Source organism: Amblyomma americanum, chromosome 8, assembly GCF_052857255.1.
Source record: "Amblyomma americanum isolate KBUSLIRL-KWMA chromosome 8, ASM5285725v1, whole genome shotgun sequence".
Lineage (NCBI taxonomy): Eukaryota > Metazoa > Arthropoda > Arachnida > Ixodida > Ixodidae > Amblyomma > Amblyomma americanum.
This window is the reverse complement of record NC_135504.1, coordinates 13,729,778-13,751,809: the sequence shown is the minus strand read 5'-3', so window position 1 is coordinate 13,751,809 and position 22,032 is coordinate 13,729,778. Positions and strand designations below refer to the sequence as shown.

General features: G+C 45.2%; 1 long non-coding RNA gene across 1 annotated transcript; it reads left to right on the top strand.

Moving 5' to 3' along the window:
- Positions 1-12,660: 12,660 nt before the first annotated feature.
- On the top strand, positions 12,661-19,864 carry LOC144100060 (uncharacterized). Its single transcript, XR_013307508.1, has 4 exons — positions 12,661-14,887; positions 16,379-16,517; positions 17,609-17,736; positions 19,757-19,864. It is a non-coding gene; the product is annotated as an uncharacterized LOC144100060 (long non-coding RNA).
- The last annotated feature ends 2,168 nt before the right edge of the window (positions 19,865-22,032 follow it).

Sequence of the window (22,032 nt, the reverse complement as noted above, 5' to 3'; positions counted from 1 at the left end):
GGTGTTCGACACGACGCAGACTGACTTAGAACGCGTTTCTGTGACTGCGTAGCGCCGGGTTTGTCGTAGAACGGCGCCCTTCGGCACTGGTGCCTGTCTGGAGCCCCATAGAGTTTTCACTCTTGGTTACGATGAAGTTGCACTTGTAACGTGCGTCTTCCTGATTGTGCTACAGCTGCTGCTCCCTGTTACGGAGCCCTATTGGAGCCGATGCCTGTCTGGCGCCTAACAGAATTTGCTATCGTGTTCAAAAAGGCCAAGGGACACCAAGAACGCTTCTCGGCTATTGCGTCACGACGGGTGCTCGGCGATAGGGAGCCGTATTTGAACCCATGCCTGTATAGCGCCACATATAATTTTCTGTCGTGTTGGTCCGAACAAAACGGCATTTGAACTCGTCTCCCTGATTGTGCCCCGTGTTACGGAGCCCTAATGGAACTGGTGCCTGTCGCCTAATAGAATTTTTTATCGTATTTGATGCGACGAAGGGACACTTAGAATGCAGAACGCGTCTCCCTGATTGTGGCACGACGGGTGCTCCGTGTTGCGGAACCGATGCCTGTCTGGCGTTTACGCAGAATCTTTTATCGGGTTTGAAACGTCGAAGCCAGGTATTATGCGTTTTCGCGATTGTGGCGCACAGGTGTGTCGTCTTGTAGGGCTTAATGAAATCTGTGCGTCTCTCGCGTTGCAGAGAATTTTCTGTCATGTTCGGCACAGCGAATTCAGACGTAGAATGCGTTTCCCTCACTGACCTACACCCTGTGGCGCGGTTCTCGATTGGCCAGACGAAAAAAAATTCGTTCTCATTCACAAACATCTAAGCGGGACTTTGAGCGCATCTTCAACTATATGGCTTTTCTTTTGTACTTGTATCTCTTACATGTGCGCCTTGTGAAGTACAATACGTGCGTTCTCTTGTTTGGCGTGTCAATGCAACGTCTATCAAACCATTCTGCTGCATACTATACTGGAAGTTCATTCCTCTGATTTCTTTTATTATTACTGTGCTACCAATTTTCAGACAAAGAGGTCAATTTTTTTTTTGCTTTCAGTTCTTAGGTGCAGATTGTGCGCATCGCACTTTTCCTTTTATTTTTAATTTATCCCACTATACTGTGTTGTAACAGTACAGGGCACGTGGCTTTGTTTCTATTCTGAACCATTTCGCCATTTATTTGCTTGGACCTCAGTGTTGATTCTCTGACTAAATGCTTTGTTTCAAACGAGCTGGATACCATAACTCAAGTCCGGGCTCATGAGCTAAATATTTTCGGCTGTGTTTCAATATTTTTCCTCTGTGCCCTGAAATAGTCAAATGTTTTCGGCTGTGTTTGAATATTTCTCCTTTGTTCTTTGAAATGGTATCAAGATCAGAATTCTTGGACATCAATTTTAATTGTGCAACAACTGTGGTATGTTGTAAGGTGCACTGTTACGGAAATATTGAAGGTACTGGTTCATTGTTCCGATGCGAAGGAAAGTATTTATTTTAATAAATTTTGTCCATCGCTCCCACCGTCTAGTCAAAACTGCCTTAGTAAAAACTGTGGGTAACGTTTTTGACGATAGCAAAGACGTTACCTGTAAACGCACGCCTGCCCAGTGGAGATCTGCATTTCTATTGATAGTGGAATCTTAGGATAGATGAAAAAATTGCGTTCATAAAGAGCTTCGTTTTTTAAAATGAGCTTTTCCAGCATTTATGAAGATCAATATATGTGAAATGTGAAATTACTGAATTGCACACAGGAAAATTAGAGCTACCGTTACGGCAACATGTGTTTAACAATTTGGTGCTCAGAAAAGCTGTAATACACGTTGAAACGCGTGTTAATTCACCCGCGCTATTTGACAGCCATCGCTAAGCTTGGTCTTGTTTACTTCCCCCCCCCCCCCCCCTACAATTGAGAGTTTCTGAAGTTTAAAAGAACGATACGTTTCAGCGAATTAGTGTGACAAAGTTGACTTTTTTTTTGCGCAATGCAGGAATAGATCTGCAGTGTTTGATGGCAGTGCATATTAAACCTAAAATCATCCAAATTAATAAGCAGCTCTCCCCTGCAGCGTCTATCGCAGTCCATGCGCAGGTCTCGGACGTTATACCCCACTTGCAACACCATACCAGTTTTTCATGGTACCCGAATTCTTTCCTTGAACACATCGTGTAAGATTCCATTTCAACAAACCGGACCATTTTTCCACTATTATGTATCAAGAGCTTATTCTGCGTAGGCTACAAACAAGATTCGATTCGAATTCATAGCGTTAAAGACGCAACGTGCTCTTCCCAGGTGGCGCTGCTGTCGCTAAACGCTACTGTTTTAACAGTTGATGTCCCGGGTGGCCTTCCTTCTGCGAGGGGCTTGCCAAGCCACATATGTCGCCGGCACACGCACACTGAAATCTGCCGGGACGATTGGAACAGGAGCGCCGCGTAGCGATTGCGGCCGGCTTAACATGGCTTTCTGCCAAAATCTTTTTGCACTTCTCCCTGGTCACCGCTGTTTTTTTTTTTAATTTTAGGAGAGTTGGCTTTAAGGTTTACAAATAGGCTAGTTGGAGAGCAGGAAGAAAACATTTTTTTTCTAGCTCTTATGAATGATAAGAGACAAGGAGGAAGAGAAATGTAAATTACACTAGACTCATTTTTAACTTCGTAAAAGCCGGATATACCCGCAGAGCTTTGTTGGGGCATCTGCACGCATACAAGAACAATGAAATATTTCTGAGGGCACTTACTTGCGCTTACGTGCAGGAATGCGAAAGCATGGAACTTTTTAGAACGCGGGTGGGTGTTTCTTCCACTACGCCAGTACCTGTTTTATTTTTTCTGTTCTCTATTTTTTATGTAATTTTTGTTCATTTTCGCTTCTTTATTTTACTTTTATTTTTAGTTGCTTATCTTTTTATTCATTTATATTTTTATTTTCAGTTTTAACTAATTTTTATGCCTTTATTTTTAATGCCATTCATTTTTATTGTTCTTTCTTTCATTCTGTTTTATTTATTTTAGTTTGGATGATGTCATTTGATTGACAAGGGAGGCGGACACTTCCTGCGAACGGACACTTCCGGCGGACTCGTGAGGCAAGTGGGGCTTTCGCCTTAAAGTAAGAAATAAAGAAAAAGTGTTCTTCCTCTTCCCTTGTCGTTTATGAGGGCTACGAGAAAAAAAAAAAGTACCTTTGTTCCATCGATGTACATCCTATCGGTGTATATCGTCGTTCTAATAAAAGAATCTCTGACGCGGCAAGCGACGTACGCTATCGCGTCAACTCATAAGCGCAGCATGAGCCCTGCAACATTTTTTTCTTCCCGTACTGCGCAAACTTCCGTTTGGCGCTCATCAAGAAAGAGTGCTAGCTAGAGGCGGTCTGCTGATATTCTGTCTTTCTGCTCTATAGCAACAGCCGGAGGCCGTGGTGGTCAGACCCTCGGTAGGACGCATGGGCCGGCAGGGTTCGCTTGCCATCGTCGTGTGGGTGTTACAGCAAAGGAAGCTGTGCCCCGCTTTCTTGGCACCAAGACTATGATTGCCGCAAAGGCGGGGGCATCAGGTGAGGAGGACTGCGAACAGCTCAGCCGTCACTTGAAACACGTGACTAGCGCGACAGGGCATGGCATTTTGGTTACCAAGTGCTCCGGACTCGCCGAAAAAAAACTTGGCATCACTCGTCGCCTTGATATACCATTTGTTTTTTATATATACGTCGGAGTAGTCTCTCGGCCGTTTTGATGTTCACGAGTAATGTCCAGGCCAGAGTGAAATTACAAGTATTTCACAACTTTGGACTCGCCGACAGCCGCCGCGATGGCCCGGTGCTTATGGCGCGCGGCTGCTGGCCCGGAAGACGCGGGTTCGATCCCGGCCGCGGCTGTCGAGTGCCGATGGAGACAAAATTCCAGAGGCCTGTGTACTGTGCGATGTCATCGTCATCATCATCAGCCTTACTACACCCACTGCAGGGCAAAGGCCTCTCCCATGTCTCGCCAATTAACCCTATCTTTTGCCAGCTGCATCCACCCTTTGCCTGCAAACTTATTAATCTCATGCGCCCACCTAACCTTCTGCCGCCCCCTGCTCCGCTTACTTTCTCTTGGAATCCACTCCGTTACCCTTAAGGACCAGTGGTTATCTTGCCTTCGCATTACATGCCCTGCCCAAGCCCATTTCTTTCTCTTGATTTCGACTAGGATGTCATTAACCCGTGTTTGTTCCCTCACCCACTCTGCCCGCTTCCGATCTCTTAACGTTACACCTATCATTTTTCTTTCCATGGCTCGCTGCGTTGTCCTTAACTTAAGCTGAACTCTTTTCGTTAGCCTCCACGTTTCTGCCCCGTAGGTTAGTACCGGTAAGATTATGCTGTTGTACACTTGTGTACAACTGTGCGATGTCAGCGCACATTAAAGAACCCCAGATGGTCTAAATTTCAGAAGCCTTTCACTAAGGCATCCCTCACAGCCGGAGTCGCTTTGGGACAAACCTCCCATAAAATGAAACCAAACAAAACCAACCCATCGATGATGCCACCACCGTGGACGGGATCGAACCCACACACTTATGTATACTGTACTAATGTCAATGCACGTTAAGAACTGAGAACCCTAGGAGATCGAAATTTTGCAAAGCCCTCCATTACGGCGTCCCTGATGATAGCCTGAGTCACTTTGGGACGTTGGTTGTATAAAACCAAAGAAAATGTCCCATAATCCTTTTTTGCTTACCCATTCAAACCTACACACATTTTTTGACATGCCATCCATGCTTCAGCACTTGTTAAAACGCTACACATCATAATAAATACACTTTAAATAGGTCTGCATATCTTTGCTCCGGCCTGCATGCAAAAGAGGCGATTAAATACATTTTGGTTAATTCTGAGCTTCCTAAACTTTTGAGCATGAGTGTACTTGTGAATGCATGTGGCTGTGCCTCCTCATATTCTTGGTATTCGCTTGCTACAAATGGTTTGGTATCAGCGCATTGTTACGATTGAGAAGCTCCTCTAGAAAGAGCTTTTAAATACAGACTGATGGCCAGACTCAGCTCTAACCTTTCGGGGGTGTATATGTTCAACGCAGGAGTCATCGGCACTTTGGATGCACCTGCGTCCTGAATGCAGCTGGTATGGGCACCGCCATGTCTGTCCTGAACTGATCGAGCTGCCCAGCATGCTCTGTGGGCCGCAATGCGTAAGTCATTAATATTTTTAAGTGAAACAGGGCTCATTATAAGAGAGAGGTTTGAATACCTTCCCAATAATCGGACCCTGCGTTCTACAGACACTGTATGGCATAAGTTAATTGCATGGGTGCAGAACGAGGGTGGAATCTGATGATCCCCGAACGGTACACAGCTCAGTTCGATAGTAATGGTAAAAGGAGATTCTGTGCTTAATGCATTTTGAAAAGCGGACGAGCTCCTCGAGTCAACGCACTTTTAAGGCTGCATGAACAGCGGGATAATCGGCGAAGGTTCCCATATCCTCCAACGCCGCCCTACGGTTCGTTCTATTTTGATTTTAATAATGCGAAAGCATTAGGTTGTTATGTCCCGAGTGCCATGTCAGCAAAAGTTCTCTGCATGATTACGTCGTGCAGCCAAGATAAATGTGCAAAAGCTTGGTTGTGTTAGATAGCGTATGATGAGAAATTTGGTCGATGTGGTGTAATTAAATGACAAAATTACACTTCGACTTCACAATAGCTATGGACGTCGACGTAGCTTCTCCGCACGATGGTGTCGTTCTGTAAAGATATATGTGGGAAAGTTTGATAGATAGCGCGTTAGATAGTGCGTGATGAGATCTTGCTGTGGGAAACATTAGTTTGATGAATTGTTATTAATTACACATAGACGACACAATAGCCACAGGGATCGACATAGCACCTATACGTGAAGAGTAAACTAACGTAAAAGAACATAGCAAAAACAAGAAAAATAAATTGAAATAAAACTAAAGAAATAACAAAACAATAAAATAAAAAGTTAATTACAAATTGAACAGAAACAAAAATAAAAGAACAAGTTGCGTACTGGCGTTTTGGAAAAAAAAAACCCCGCGTTCTAGAAAGTTCCGTGCTTTCGCATTCCTCCACGTTACCACTTGAATGCCCTGGTAATTTTTGAATTTTTTTTATCGTTCTCCCCGGTCAGCTAAAGCAACACCACACTCCCCAATTGCTTAGTTCCAGCCAATCATGAAAAGATCAGATGTGAGAGTGTTGAAATAAGGTACCAATGAAATAGTTTTGTCACGCCCACCGTGGGCACTGGTCGCCCTCGGAAACCACGTTTTACTTCCCATCACCCGCCTCTCTGCAGCGAAGGAGAAGGCCTCAAGTGTGGCGGTCATCCTGGAAAGCCACCATCGCCTCAGCAGACATACATGCCTTCAGCGGCCACCCCCGTAAGTGAGGGTAAGAATGTTTCATTTTTACAGCGGGAGCGTTTGAGACCACATTTCCTCGTTTCTAGGGCTTTGTTGGTGTTGCACGAACGATAAACGATGTCCAACGAGGAGTGGCGCTGCTCGCTGGGCTAAGGACCTGTTGCGTCCTCTATGCGTAGCGGCTTGAACTACACTGCGCTTCTTTGAGCACTTGATAATTTGGGCTGTCATCGAGAAAGGAGTCAGTGCTTCATCGCGAAGCCTCCTGTTTTTTTTTCTTCTAGAGAAAAAAAAAAAACTCTGTTTTTTTTCTTGTGTAGCAAAATCACAAACAGCATCAGTCCTGTCTTGGGAGTCACGTGAATTGCTTTAGGCCCGTAAATGAGCACTTAGGACCCCAACGAAGACAGTGCCATCTCGAAAGGTGGGGACTAAGGTTCTCCTCACTCTGCAAAGAGTGAGAGCTTCAAGTCAGCCATCGCTGCCCCACTGCATGGCAGGGAAGCACAGGACGTGCGCTAGAATGGTAATTTTTTCCGTTTCGTCAGTGAACAGGAATGATTGCAATTAGCTGACTCGATGTCGTTTCTGCGTCTGTTTGCTACATTGTACTGTTTTTACATGTTCAGAAAAAAATGAAATAACAACAAGCGTGGCGGCCATCGATGCTAGCAGCATACTTGGAATCAGGTAGAAGTGACATCCAAATATTGAGGAACTAGAAAGTTATGTGCACAAGAGCTAATGAACGGAAAGCAGCTCTCACGTCTTCCAGAGAACCTGCAAGCAGTCCAAGTTGAACTTTGCTCTTGACATCTTTTGCCGTGGGAAGAGAACAACATGAAATGAGAACTACAGCCATTCTTTGCTGCAGTCCGCAGAGCCATGTTAAACATTCCCGAACAAAAATATCGGGTAATGGTTGGGTGTACGGGTTCCTTTATTGGCTAGAAACGATTATAGTGCTACGGTACATGGATGCAAGGAACTTCATTTGCATAGCTGTGAGGTTCTTCATTCTTGAGCCTGGAGCGCCCCCATGGGCATAGCTAGCCCGAAAGGTATATACATTATTTTCTTAGCATCCTTACCGGTGCTTCGGTTCCCGCCCCTTTCAAAACTTTAGACCGTAGATAGACTCCATAGACTTCTCCCTATAACGTCTATAGACGCCTATAGACCCTAGAGAACAGCCCATAGGCAGTAAAATGCTACAGTCTATAGACCATCTACAGATGTATGAACCATACACTTTTAGTAGACTTTTGTCTATGTACAAGTCTATAGACTATGAATAGAGAAAAATTATCTATACAAAGACAATAGAGTCTATAAGAAGTATAGAGACTGCCTACAGACCATTTTTACAAGGGCGAGGCACTTCATAGACCGGACTCGTTCGTTTTCGTGCCATTTGTTTTCGTCCTGCATAAGAGACTCGGCTTCAGTGTCAGCTTGCACTTTTATTTCGACATTTAATTACACTGCATCGTACTCACAAAATACTATAAAGGAAAATGCCCTACTTTCCTGAACATTGCCGCGTTTTCCTATCTGCCCATGTGAGTAGGAGTGTCAATATCGTTTAAGCTGATATCCTCACCTGCTGCCTTTTTATTGCTTGTCGCGGTGGCTCAGTGGTTAGATCGCTCGGCTGCTGCTGATCCGTTGTCAGTGCACATTAAAGATCCCCAGGGGGTAAAAAATTATTCCGGAGCCCTCCACTACGGCACCTCTTTCATCTTTCACTCCCTCCTCTATCCCTTCCCTTAGGGCGCGTTTCAGGTGTCCAACAATAGATGAGACAGATACTGTGCCATTTCCTTTCCCAAAAAAACATTATTATTATTATTATTATTTCTTGTAAGACACTCCCATTTCCTGCTGATGGCTATAGATTTTTTGTCGTGTTTCTAATGTAGCAGTCTCCGGAATATTGATTTGTGATATCTGGGGCTTAATATATATGTGATTAGTTTATAAATATATACAATACGATAGTGGTGTAGTTCAGTAAAAATTCCTCAGGCCACAGGGTCCGCTTTTCATCCGTATATCCTGCCACTTTCGATGCTGATAAAGTTATCAAAGTTCTCAAAGGTTAGAATGACACTTCTTCTACCCTCTACAGATATCTTTAGTTTCAAGGATATTGTAACATCCTGACTGTATTCCTCAAAAGAAGACCCTGTGGCCTGGAAACTTTTTACCGACCTTACACATGCCGCACCCTACACATGCCTGAACAACTTCAGTGGTTAGGGCGCTCATCTACTGAGCCGTAGGAATGGAATTCAGTCCAACCCTGGTGGAAGCTTTTCGATGTAGAAAAAACTCAAAAAGCACACGTGTGCTGTGCCATGTCGCAGCCCGCTACAGGTACCCAGGTTGTCCAAATTTATCCGGAACCTTCCACTACGGCGTCCCTCACAGTCTGAGTAGCTCCGGAACATTAAACCTCACCACGCCACGCCACACACCCCTTCGTATCATGCCTTACCATACTATACCAAACCCCCGGTTTTTTTTAAATACCTGAAAAGTGCGCTGGAAGTGCGCCACTAACACACTCCTTATTTCATTCTGATTGACAGCTGGAACCTCAGCCTGTGCCTTGAATGTTGCCATCACGTGGGCGCCATCAACCTCCGGTTTTCGTCCAGCAACGCCTACCGCCACAGCCCTGCGGCCACAGACAGGCTGAAGGTGAGGACGACTGCCCATGACTTTGCATACCTCCATTGTTCATGGTCTGAAATCCGCAACTAACGAACTGAAGAAAAGCCTGGGTATATCCAGAATTCCACACTAACATTAAATTCGATACAGAGAGAGAGAGTAAACTTTATTGTTCCAATTGAGAGGTTTGGTTGCGTGCCCGGAGACTGCCGATGTCTTCCAGGCTGAGCGTGGTTGGCGCCCGTAGTCCAAGGCACCACTGTCCCTGGCCATCCGGCATGCGTGGCTCACTAGGTCCCTTTGGACCCTAAGCTGGCTGCTGGTTAGCCGGTCCTCCCACTGCTCCGCATTTGGGTCTTTATTATTTCGGAACGCTACATTGTGTGTACATTCCCATGTGATATGATATAACGTGGGGGTTGCCCCGCACCACGTACATGTATCCCTATACTGCTCTGGATACATCTTATGTAGGACATGAAGGTTGTAGAAGGTCCCTGTTTGGAGTCTTCTCCAGCATGTCGCCTCGTATTGTGTTAGCTGAGGGTGTGGCTGGGGGTATTTGCGCCTTCTGCCTTTAATGAGGTTGAGGATAGCTGCGTACGTGAGCTCCACCGTCATCCCCGGGCCGTCCGAGGCATTTGACGCACCAGCTCGGGTAGTGAGCTCGCGAGCTAGCTTGTCTGCCTTCAGATTGCCTTTGATTCCGGCGTGCCCTGGTACCCAGTAGATCCTATGTTGGATATTTTCATTGGTTCGCTTCGTTTTCAAGAGTATCTTTAGTGCTTTCTTATTGATTCTTCCTGCCATGTAGCGTCTGCACGCTTCCTGGGAGTCAGTTAAGATTGTGAGAGATTTGTTGGTGCGATAGCCCTCGGCTGCCGCTAGGGCTACGGCTATCTCCTCTGCCTCAGCTAACGTTCCATCTCTCGCTGATGAGGTCACCTTCCTTCGTTGTTACAACCGAAACCGTTTTCTTGATGCTTTGGCTGCGATTCCATGGATACAGTGTGGCGTCAGTGTACACTACTCGATCTTGTGTGGCTATCTTCGTTTCTACATGTTTAGCCCTTGCCTGTCTTCTTGCTGCGTGGAGGCTTGGATCCATATTCCTGGGTATGGGACGAACATGGAAGGTTCGACGTATTTCATCTGGGATGTTTTCCGACCTGTCCTCGATGTCCAAGGCTTCTTTATAGTTCAGCCTTCTTAAGAGGGCCCTTCCTGTTGTCGAGTTCCTTAGCCTTTGTATTTGCAACATGAATTGTGCCTTACTAAGCTCATCAAAAGTGTTGTGCAGCCCCAGTTCTGCCAGCTTGTCGTTTGACGTGTTTTTTGGTAAGTTCAAAGCTGTTTTGTAGGCTGCTTTGATTAGAACCTCCGTCTGATTTTCCTCGCTTTTGAGCATGTTGTGGTATGGTAGTGAGTAAATTATTCTGCTGATGACTAGGCTGTTCACTAGTTTCAGCGTGTCGCACTCCTTCATGCCGTATCTTCTGGATGATACTCTGGTTATCATGCGGCAAACTTGTTCCGTTGATTTTTTAAGGAGGTTTATCGTGTGGTTGCATTTGCCGTTGCTTTGTAGCCACATGCCTAAAATTCGAATAGTCTCCTTTTTCGGGATGGTGTTGTCCTCGAGCTTTATTTCTAGTCTTGCATCCGTTGGTTTCTTTCCTATCCTAAGGATTTCCGATTTTTCGGTTGAGCAGGTTAAACCCCTCGTTTTGGTGTATTGCTCGATGCAGGTTGCTGCCTCTTGCAGTTGCTGTTCCTTCTGCCTCGGTGATCCCTGGTTCGACCATATAGTTATATCGTCCGCATATATGGCGTGTCCTATGCCCGGGATGTTTTCAAGTTTCCTTGCCAGACCGATCATGCTTAGGTTAAAAAGGATTGGCGATATAACCGATCCCTGCGGTGTGCCTTTATTTGGTGTCTATGGTACCGCTTCTTATATCTCATAATCCTACTGTGGCCGTTCTTTTTGTCAGGAAAGATCTTACATAGTCGTGGATTCTCCTTCCGCAGTTGGTATTGTTGATGCCTTTCATTATAGCCACGTGGCTAACGTTGTCGAAGGCCTCTTTGATGTCAATTGCCATAATTATGTTTTCTCCTTGCTGTGGGGAATTGGCAATTACCTCATGTTTGAGTTGTAGCAGGATGTCTTGCGTTGACAGGTTTGCCCTGGACCCAAACATACTATGGGGATACAACTCATTGTCCTCTAGGTAGTTTTGAATTCTTTTGGTTACAATTCTTTCATAGAGCTTCCCGAGGCAAGATGTGAGTGAAATGGGCCTCAGGTTTACTATGTGTAGTTTCTTTCCGGGTTTGGGGTATACAGAACACTCAAGACCCAAGACAGTCTAGTTCCCAGTCTGACGTTTTTCGGTCCGACTGGGAACTATAGACAAAACCCTCTCTCAGTTTTGAGAGAAGTAAAAACATAACTCATTCACTCTGTCGGTAGACACCTCAAGAGCACCACGAACGCTGACTAATAACTTGGCAACTCAAGCTTCTAGTCGGCGTTCGTTCGTGGCGTGCTTGAAACGTACGTCGAATAAATGAGCCAGTTATGCGTTATTTCCTTTTCTCAAAACCGAGCGATGGTTGAGCCGCGAATAAGGTCAGACTGTGAACTAGATATTATTTTTGTAGTGCAAGTGAGTTCCGCGAATCGTCATATATAATTGGCATGCACAGCACTACTCAGAGATTTTACTCGCTTGAATAAGCGTGCATCATTGTGCCTGAAATATAAAGGTTTCCTAACGTACAGCCTGTCAAACATGCATACAGGCTTTCAAACATTTTGATTTTCGAGCTTTTGATTTCGGTAGATATCTCTGAGCACGCCCGTATTTTAAATATCCGCAGTGTCGTTCAGCTTAATCATTTGAACTAGGAAACTGCGAAATCAATGCGAAATATCCATTTAGTGAGGTGTGGGTGGTAAGCCGGGCATTCTTTTTTCAATTTTCATTCAGAAAGCGATAAAGCAGGTACCTTCATCAGCTTCGCCTAGTTATCTGCACAAAAAACGAAGGGGGGGGGGGGGCATGATTTACAGGATGATGCAACGCAACTAACCTTCAAAAACTAGTAAGGCGTGCCTAGTCGGGCTGCTGTGCTCACCACACGTTTCTGCTGTGTTCATAATTTGCTACTAATAAGCTGTGCCTGCCGAGCAAGATGGTCACATTTGAAACTGCTGGGAAGCGTACCGAATGCATATTCTAAAGACTATAGGCAAAATCAGTTAACTGTGTAGGCCACGTGACATGTGCTAGTAGCTGCAAGTCGATAACCAAGTGGTTTCTAAAACTGGTTTCTTCTCGTAGCGGGGAGGCCTGAGCTCACCGAACAAATGAAGACCCCGCCATCATCTGGGAGGCTAGCCATGGCGCTCGTGGACACTTGCCCCACTCTGGTGAGTGTCTGTGTTGGGGTGGGGCTTTCGGCATCCTTTTTTTTAACATGAGCTTGTTCTCATAGAGCACTCCGCCTAAATTTTCTTGCTCATGCTTTTATTAACACTTGAGTGTGCCACCTCGACGCAGTCCCTCTGTTGTCCACGGTCGCCTTCTTCCTCCTGAACTGAGAGCACTGCTGAGCAGGCTCCGCGGGCATGCCGTGGAAAAAAAAGCCGAAAGTCGCTTTCCTCGCCACCACGGCAATCAGGAAACAGAGGGGAAAATCTTCGGGTAAGGAGGACCACGAAAAGTTTTCCTAGTTTGAAGCTCACTTCAGTACCATGGTCTGTTAAGTACGCGAGTGTTCCTGTTTGCATCAAAGCACGCCGCTTGTACCGAAAAAACTTTCCGATCTCACTAATGCTATGTATAAGCTTTTGGTTTGACAGCTTCTAGGCATTGCTCTATAAGGTTACTGTATCTACGTAGTTGCTGGCTTCGCCCTCGTGTCAGGACTTATCCGGTATTTGCAGTGTTCCTTTGCTGGCCTGTGAGCGAGAACATATGATGTGCCTTCCTCGAGCACCAAGGAAAAGCTGCACTTAAAGCTGTTTTAAACTAAAATAAACTTTTCGGGCAACACATGGCTGGCATCAAATTTACTGCAGTGCGTAATTTTTTTGTGTGTCTGTAGCAGTGACGCAGTATCTTTAATGTTAATGTGGGCTACCGCCAGTGGGAATTTATCTGCGCAATACCGGTGCTCTTAATCTGTCACGTTCGATAAATCTGCTTCTGTTTATGAAATCGGGGCCCACTAGATCACGTTTCCAGATGCTGAGTTGCACGCAGCAGATTATTGGTTGCTCCGACTTTTTTTAAAAAATAAAGCACTAATTGCAAACCAAATAAAAATAAAGGCAAACATTAGGAACGATATGGAGGGCGTTTGCAACAAATGTAAAAAACAATAAATCATTATTTCTTCACTTTATAAAGACCCCACTTTGGAGGTGCTACACAAGCGGTGGAAGTACAAAGATTGCATGTGACAGCCGGCATTACATCGTTTCAGCGGTATATCAGCGCATTCTTCTCTATCCGACCAGAAAGTAGTGTAATGAGCAGCACAAAATGAAGACGTGAATAAAACTGTTGAGCAGCTGAACTAGTTTAGCACATAGTGGTGCCGCCCACTCTCTCAGGGATGATTGTCAAGGTGGGAGCGTTGAGAAGTTTTCACAGCTGAAATCATTTATTTTTAAGAAAAATGCCGAGGTAATGCAGGTAATGCTGAGAAGTTACAGTGACAATTTTGCCCTCATGCACGCAGTTTGACCGAACAAGTTTGGTAGGGATTCGACGTAGTTGGCCGAGGTGACGAGCACGTGTTCATTCTCAAACAAGACGGCCACTTAAGCACCGCCTCAAGGGTATGACTGGAAGGGACTGAGTGACCCGTGTTCTCTTCCCGAGCAACCTCTCGCACAGGTGGAGCGAAGCTCCTCCGAACTTATCAGAGGTTACCAGAATAACTCTGGTTTCTAGGCAACGACACAAGATCATACGTACGCATGGTGACAAGATTCTTAATCGGTGTTGGCGAGCGTACGAGTGCTTCCACACTAAAATGCTTGCAGTTGCTTTGATCCGTTTTCGGTGCCGACATGTGGTTGGAAGGATTGGAGGGAGAATGTGGGCTGGGGAGGGTGGATCCTGAGAGAAAATTGGTGATGGTGGTTGGGTGGCCGCCTACCTATGGTGACGCGTTGGAGGGATGACTGATGGGTGGTGCTTAGGGGATGACACTGGATTTCCTACTGTTGCTTTAAATTTGATTTCGACGTCAGTTTTCCAGTTACGCTCTTGCATGCGCTTCTACTGAGTGAAGGCTTTGTGGAAGTGCATCGGTTGGTGGTCATTGTTTTGTGGAAGTGCAGCTTGTCGCAGCATATTTTTTTTCTCGCACGTTTCTTTGCCAGAAACCGAGCTTGGGTAGAACATGAAGCTGCTGATACTTGTGATAGTTTTGAAACTGAAGTTTAGGTTGCTGCTGCAGGATAAACTTCCGTGACAGTTTGAGGTTCCCCTGAACCTTCTACAGAAAATGAAGATGAACCTTTTTCTCCGTGGCATCATATACTGTACATGTCTGCAGAGCTGTGATGACAACGTGGTGCTGAAAAAAAAAAGATGGGCTACTTTAGGGCATTCTTGGCCACTGTGTGGCTTCTTTCCGTAACTGGACCAGGGCAAACAGCTTAGACAACTCTCGCTATTGGGTGTGCTTAATTCAGCCGAGATAACACGCCTGTTGAGACAATTTCGTGTCTTTTGCAGCTGCCTGCTCTGTCTAACGTCAGCCTCACATTTCGGCCACCATGACGGGTACGTGGAAGACATTGCTGAACCTTTGATATTCCCATCGAGAATAGTAATGCTCCTTTGTGATGCTGAATTATAAGCTTTGCAGTAGATACGGACGTGTGATGTAAATAAGTATACAGCCTGTTACTCCAAAGGCGCCCATGTGCTCTGCGATGTGAGCTCATGTTAAAGAAACCAAGACTGCCTAGTCACAAATCCTCAATAACGGAGTTCCTCATAGGCCTCGTGGCGCTTCACGACGTGAAACCCTTTAATATAAGTTTGATTGCATTTGCCTCCCCCGGCCTCTCAGGGTTATTTGGAGTTACATGGGAGAGGCCTGTACCCTGCAATGGGCGTAGGCAGGATGATGATAAAGATAGCCAGTAACGTAAATGTTGCCATAGCATTCACGAGGGTGTTGTTGCGGCCTAGTTGGTTTAATATTGCTTAAAAGGGAACAGTGCAAACACAGGACCGAGAGAGGAACGTAAAACGCAGGCGTTGACTTACAAGTGATGTTTATTGGCAAGGTGCACGCATGCATTAAGTAGCCTGGAGGCAAGCTCTCAGCTGAGTCAACGTCAGGGGTGGTGTAAACGGCCGGATAAAAGGATAAATTCACAAAAGCTATAAAGTGTTACCAACGAACGATGCCTGCAGGAAGGGTGACATGATAGAATGAATACAGCAAGATGCAGGTGAAGGATGAATAATAGGCATGCGTCTGGGTAAAAAGGAACCTGGCTAGCACTTTATGTGGAAGAGTTAAGAAGTTAAAGTGGTTTCACTTGCCTAAACAGGCAGTCCCGGTTGACAGTAGGTTGGTGGATGGACTGCTGACACAGGTGTCCCGACGGTATTGAATTTGGTAAGCTTCACATATCTCCCGTGCGCGTTTCCTTGCTTTCCGTGTACCAGCCCTTGACAAGTCAGATATTTTGAAACAATACTACGGAAAGCGCACATGGGAGATGCATGAAGCTTACCTAATTAAAAACCATGCAGACACTTGTCAGCATTCCATCCATCAACCTACTGTCTAAGGAGATTGCCTATATTGACAAGTGATACCATTGTTTAGCTTTTTAACTTTTTTACGTAATGTGCAAGGCAGGTTGCTCTTTTACCAAACCGCACGCCCATTATCCATAATTCATCTGCATCTTGTTTTCATTATCTAATGTCACCCTTCCCACAGCCATCGTTCCTTGTTAAGTCATCTATAGCTTTTAAGAAATTATCGTTTTTATCCGGCCCTTTACACTGCTTCTGAACGTTGACTCAGCTGACAGCTTGCCTCGGGACTGCATATCGTAATACGTGTGTGCACCTTTCCAATAAACATCAGTTGTAAGTAAACGCCTGTGTTGTACATTCCTCTATTCGTCCTGTGTTTTTGCTGTTCCCTTTTAAGCCTAGTTACCATAAAAACCTTTTATGATGCGGTTGTTCCTTAAAACTCGACACACTCAGACTGGACAAACGCTCTGTCTCTCTCCTGATGCTCAGCCCAAATCTTTGGCTGGCCTGCTGTCACTGCTGGGGCAAGGTCCACCTGCTGTGCCTGCAACGTTATCATCACGTGGACACCACTGGAGAATCCTGCCTCTCACGTTTTCCACACGGGATCGGGAAAGGCGTGAAGATGGTGAGGAAAACTGCCAGCGGATGTGCGCACGCAGTAGGCGCGGCCGTTGTTCCATTGTCCGTTGCACAACGTGCAAGCCTACAACCATACAAGAAGGGCATTGACTTCACTGAAAGTTGTCAAGCAGGCGGCTGAAAGATCAGCTGTCGTGATTATTGAAGTACACGCGGCAAGTGCTTCACTGACCTCAGTTCGCAACCTTCCATTTCACTTTATTAATGGCGCGGAGTTTATCAGATGCACAAAGGCGGTCATTGTTTAGGCTCTTCCTTTGTAAAAATCGTCTATAGACAGTCTATAGACTACTTCTATAGTCTATTGTCTTCCTATAGATACTTTAGTCAACTGATAGTATATAGAAAGGCTATAGAAAAAATTCTGCTAAAATGTATGGCCATAAATCTTTAGATTGTATCTAGACTGTCTATGGGACTTTTATTGCATATAGACTGTTCATTGGGTTTGTCTATGGGGAGTCTTAAAATTTATAAATATAAATCAATTAACAGTTAGTAGGATGCTCGAGACGTGCCTGTGTTTCGAGATCTCTGCTCCCAAAGTTGACAATCAGCCTATTTACAGGCTTGCGACGCATGTGGGATTGGGGATGAACTTTCCGTGTTTTGATTTCACTCTAAAGAATGGAGCTTTTTCGATTTCGATTAGTGAAAGCGAAAAACAAAGTGCTCTGTTTTATCTCATATTCGAGAAAGAAAAGCTTGTTTCGTGTGGTTTAAAATAACAATTACGTTTAAAATTAAAATTAACCAGAAGAGGACACATAAGTTCCGTGTAACTCATGCGACACCATGACAACACTTCTGAAATGCGTGCGTGCTTCTCTGAAGGGTCTTTCGTATTTCCGATGTTCAACAAGCTCTGGGCAAGTCTCGCATGTACGCCACAAAGAAAAGGCACGAATGGAGGAATTGAGAAATGCTGGAAGATATGCTCAGTGGGCTTCCTGAAAAGAACTGAAGGAAAAAAACGATCACCTCGGATGCAATTGCACGTGTTTGTGAGAGTTCCACACGTGGCATTGATTGCCAGCATGTGATGAAATGATTTCGCACACTGCTTCTTCCTTTCAGAGCCGGAAATCCAGTGGTGTAGGCGGCCGCTGCATAGTTCACCGAACAAATGAAGCGGCCGCCATTGTCCGGACAGCTGCCGTCACTTGGTTGGATGGCAGACAAGGCAGCCGTTATTTATGGCCAAGGTGAAATTTTCCTTAGTTTATATATTGATAGAGAGTTTTGAAATCTGCAAATACCTGAAGAGAGAAACATTATTGCATTTTATTACTGCTACAATGCAAAGGGCTAAAATATTTTGGTATTGAGCTGTAATAAATGTGACCGCAAATTTATAGGTATGTTTAAAATGTACATGCCGGGTGTAGCTGAAAGTTTAAGCAATTTTTTAAACTAGACGCAACGTTCTCTGCATGAACTGAATGATGTTGAGTGCTGTTTGGCTTCAGCAAAATTAGTTTGCTGAAGAGCAAAAGCTGTTTACTTATCTTTGTAATACTGCTAGCGGGGAAAACATGCGAATTCGGAACATGTAGATCATTTCACAAAATTAGAGGCTAAAAAGTTTATAGCAAGGTATCATTTAGGTGTATTTTTTGTCGTGCCAAAAAAAAAATGTCCCGCCAACGGGATGGCAGTTACTAGTGCATACATGGGGGCCACTGCAATCGCAAAGCACCATGATAGACGGCGCTGCGATGTGAGTGCATTTTATTCTTTGAAAGCATAATAGGGTGCTGGAGTGACTTGGGGATCGCGAGATAAGTTTTATTTTCAGCGGACTTTCTCCTTTTGTCCGGTAGAAATATCTACCTAAATAGCACCTTGTTCTAGATATTTCAGGGTGCTGTTCTTTAACGCGATCTAGGACTTTTTTCCTGAAGCCTGGCGCTTAAGTTAGTAATCAGTCTTTACTAACTAACTTTGGGGAACAAAACATTTACTGCGCGTTAAGTTACCGCTTTCAACAGTACTCAGTTTGTTTCGCTCGCATTGCATAGTGTCATATCTAAAAACTTTGATATGTTAGCCTAAGACTCCTTGTATAAACTTGTTTTATGATCTGTAATTTGTGCTCATTTTAAAACATTTCAAGACATATTAGAGCCAGACTCCTCAGGGTAGAACTTATGTTTTCGATGTGGGCAAGACAATGAGCTTCAGTACCTCACAAGGTCAAACCGAGATTGACTGAGTGGTGTTATGGCCCAAGCTATAGTAGTATTACCACTTGAACATATGACTCTGACCACTGGCTACCTGACCTTCACCTTTGACTTTGACCCTTGACCTTGAAATTTGAAAAAGCTTAACAGAGCTTTGGCTCGTATAACTAGGTTCAAGCGACGTTGAACCCCAGTCATTTTTCTTTACTGTGGGTACAGTGTTTTTGTCGCAAGGTTCTAAGACAAGCCATCAGTGAAAGAAAGCGACAAATTGTGATGGCTTTTTTCACACAGCTGATCTGCCGCGACCAGGAATACAGATGAGGTATTCTATCTTTCAACAAGGAACTCTGTGGAGTCTACCTGCCATAAGTGACAGTTTTCTTACTAAGAAATTTCTCCTTTCCGGTTGTCAAATCAACAGCTCTTTCGCAGACATGTACGGGTGACAACAAATGTTTTTGGCGCCACTGCCAAGAAACTTACACCTAGTGGCTCTTTTGAATGCACGAAGAGCTTAATGGTGTGCACTACTTTTTAACCTCGCACCGCAGTGCTCAATATCTCACCACACCTCTAGGCAGCTAGGAGAGAGAGAGAGAGAGAGAATAAACACTGATTATGTAAAAGGAGACGACCGGATTGTGGATGGGGTCCGCTGTCAAGAATTCCAGTAGCTCCCGCTGCCGTTTCGGCGGGGACGACTAGCGCCTCCTGGTCTTCCAGGGTGCTGCTAGCCAGCGGCATGTCCTACTGCTACAGGCCCACGTTGGGCGGCTTTAAGCGGTTGAGGTTAGCTGTGCATGTCCATGTAATGTGTGTGAACGTAGGAATACCAACACATGTGGCACATCTATCTGCATATAATGTTGAATACACACACAATCAATATGGTGCACCTCAGCAGCTAGAAATTCAGCTCTTTTGATTCTTCGCCGGTTCCTAGAATTTCTAAGGCCAGCTGTACAAGCGCATAAACTCTAGAAGCGGTATACCGAATAAGTGCAATACTCATGTTCTGATTTTTTTTTTATGTTAGCAGCTGCAATAGCCCGGTGTGATCGGACCCTCGGTGCAGAAGAAGAGGGCATTGAGATTGAGATGAGCGGTCGTCCCGTGGGTGCTACAAGAAGCGGAACGCTTTCTGCCACCACGGTGAGTATAACTAGGAGGAGTTCCCCCTTCAAGACTCTTGGGTGCCGTATCGAACCGGCATACTCGCTGACGAAAGCTTAGAAGGCAGCACTTGTCTTAACATACTGTTAACATACCGTGGTGGGATTTTTTTTTTTACAGCAAGAACTGTAAAACGAACGATTCCGTGGCATACACAATGAACACCCAGTCACGTGACGGCATGAACTCACGGTCACGTGACGAGCGCCGTGATGGCAGCGAGAGTTTCCACAATGTTTTTGTCCTAAATTGTCATCCTTACATGCTGGGACACAGCAAGAAGCACAGTGAAAGCTTTCGCTGAGTTTAGTGTATTACGAAGTCTGAATCTGGGTTTAGCGTGTTACGAATTTCTGCTTTGAATGTAAGTTTGGGGGGGGGGGGTCCGGGTTTACACCGAGATTAGGACGTCTTCGTGCAATAATAGCCGAATTCGCTCACAAACTTTTTTGTTCTGATGGAATATCCTCAAGGTGTTAGGCCTTCTGGTTTGGAACATCACCAGTGGCGTAATCTGAGCAAAAAAATGATACTGAAATTGAACACCTGAAAGCTGCTCCAGTAGAGTTTGTGTATTGCTAGTGGGTCTCTAATTGCCCACAGAGATAATTGCTATCATGGACAAAATGTTCTTGAGTACAATGTATGATCTTAAGTGTTTTCATTTTTCTCTGCTTGAATTGTTACCTACGCACTCGATATAGCGGCATCTGGGCGGGTTTGACTCAAAAATCAGAGCTGCAACCTCTCAGAACGCAACAGTTTTCAATTGACAGGGCAGTCATTGTGCCGTCCGCTGAGGCTCACCATTTAAGCACTCCCGCGACTCCCTGCATCTGCGGCGACGAATAGAATACTCTGAGTATGCTGCAAAAAAAAAAAAAAAAAGAATCAATCCCTGTCTCGCGAGTCGCGCAGTGATCGCGTGAAACACTTTCTCTAAAGCAGTCTGCTCCCTTAGTTAGCATAAGCGATGCTTATGTGCAATATGTGAATACTGTTGGTGTGCAGAATGTGAATACGCTCTTCTTAAGCAGTTGGAGCGGTACTCTTCATAACAAGCCAACTCAACTGTTAGATAAGCTGCTGGATTCCCCAGACAGCGTTTAAGTATGGGCGAAACTGCCCAGCCACTCAAGCTACAAATGCATGAGCGCAATACTGGGGGTACACATGCCTTTGGTTATCATTGCTTTGAAGAAGGCGTGTCCCTCACCTCCACATTTGCATTACTGTATCAGCCGATTGATAACTGGAGTTCTATTTCTTTTTCATGGTGATCTTTTTCTGCGTATATTATGTTTCGCATGACTTCCCTCTTTAAGCTTGGGTGCTCTTCTTGGAAGCCATAGCGATGGCCCAATCGGTGCCGAACCCTTCACCAGCCATCTGGGCAGACCTCGTCACGTGTGCGGAATCACTCATCCGAATACATCGAAGTTGCTTAGGCACACATGGTGATTATCGAGGGGTCGCTTTCATGTCTCCAACACACCGCAAGGTTGCCCTAATTCGTTCGCTCCCTGCATATAAACGCACGTTATACGTGCGAGGTCCTGCGTTCCACAGATGAGATTGTGATGTGTGAAAACAACACAAGCTCATCTTATGGCATGACAGCTTGTAGCGTTCTGGTGCCAATCCTGAAGTTCAGGGACTGGTGCTTGGTCCCACTTCCAACAGTCACTACAGCCGAGCAAAGCAGCTACTGAATATCGATCAGCTGTTATTGAACGCTACCAAGAGATAAACTAAGATGTCTACACGCATTCATTCGGTTTCATCGCACCTCGCTTCCACCGTATCGGCTGGACTGAAGAGAATTTCTGCTCGCTTAGGGAACCGAAATCCTCCAGAAAACCTTACTGATGACTTGTGACCCTAATCGTGTTCATACTCTCGTTTTGTCTCAAGTCTGAAACGCTCTGCCGTCTCGCCACCTATTGTTTTTATCGCAAAGCTGACACTGACGCTGCAGTTGAAAGAGTAATCAGTATTCTTTAGGGTCCACATGTGAGCACATGTCCACTACGGTACTCGCCAGTTAGGTGAAACTCTGAATACTGATGTGACGACACCTGACCCGTCTTTCCCTCCACCCTGCACTTGTTCGAGGGGTCTGACTTCCCGCTTGCGCTG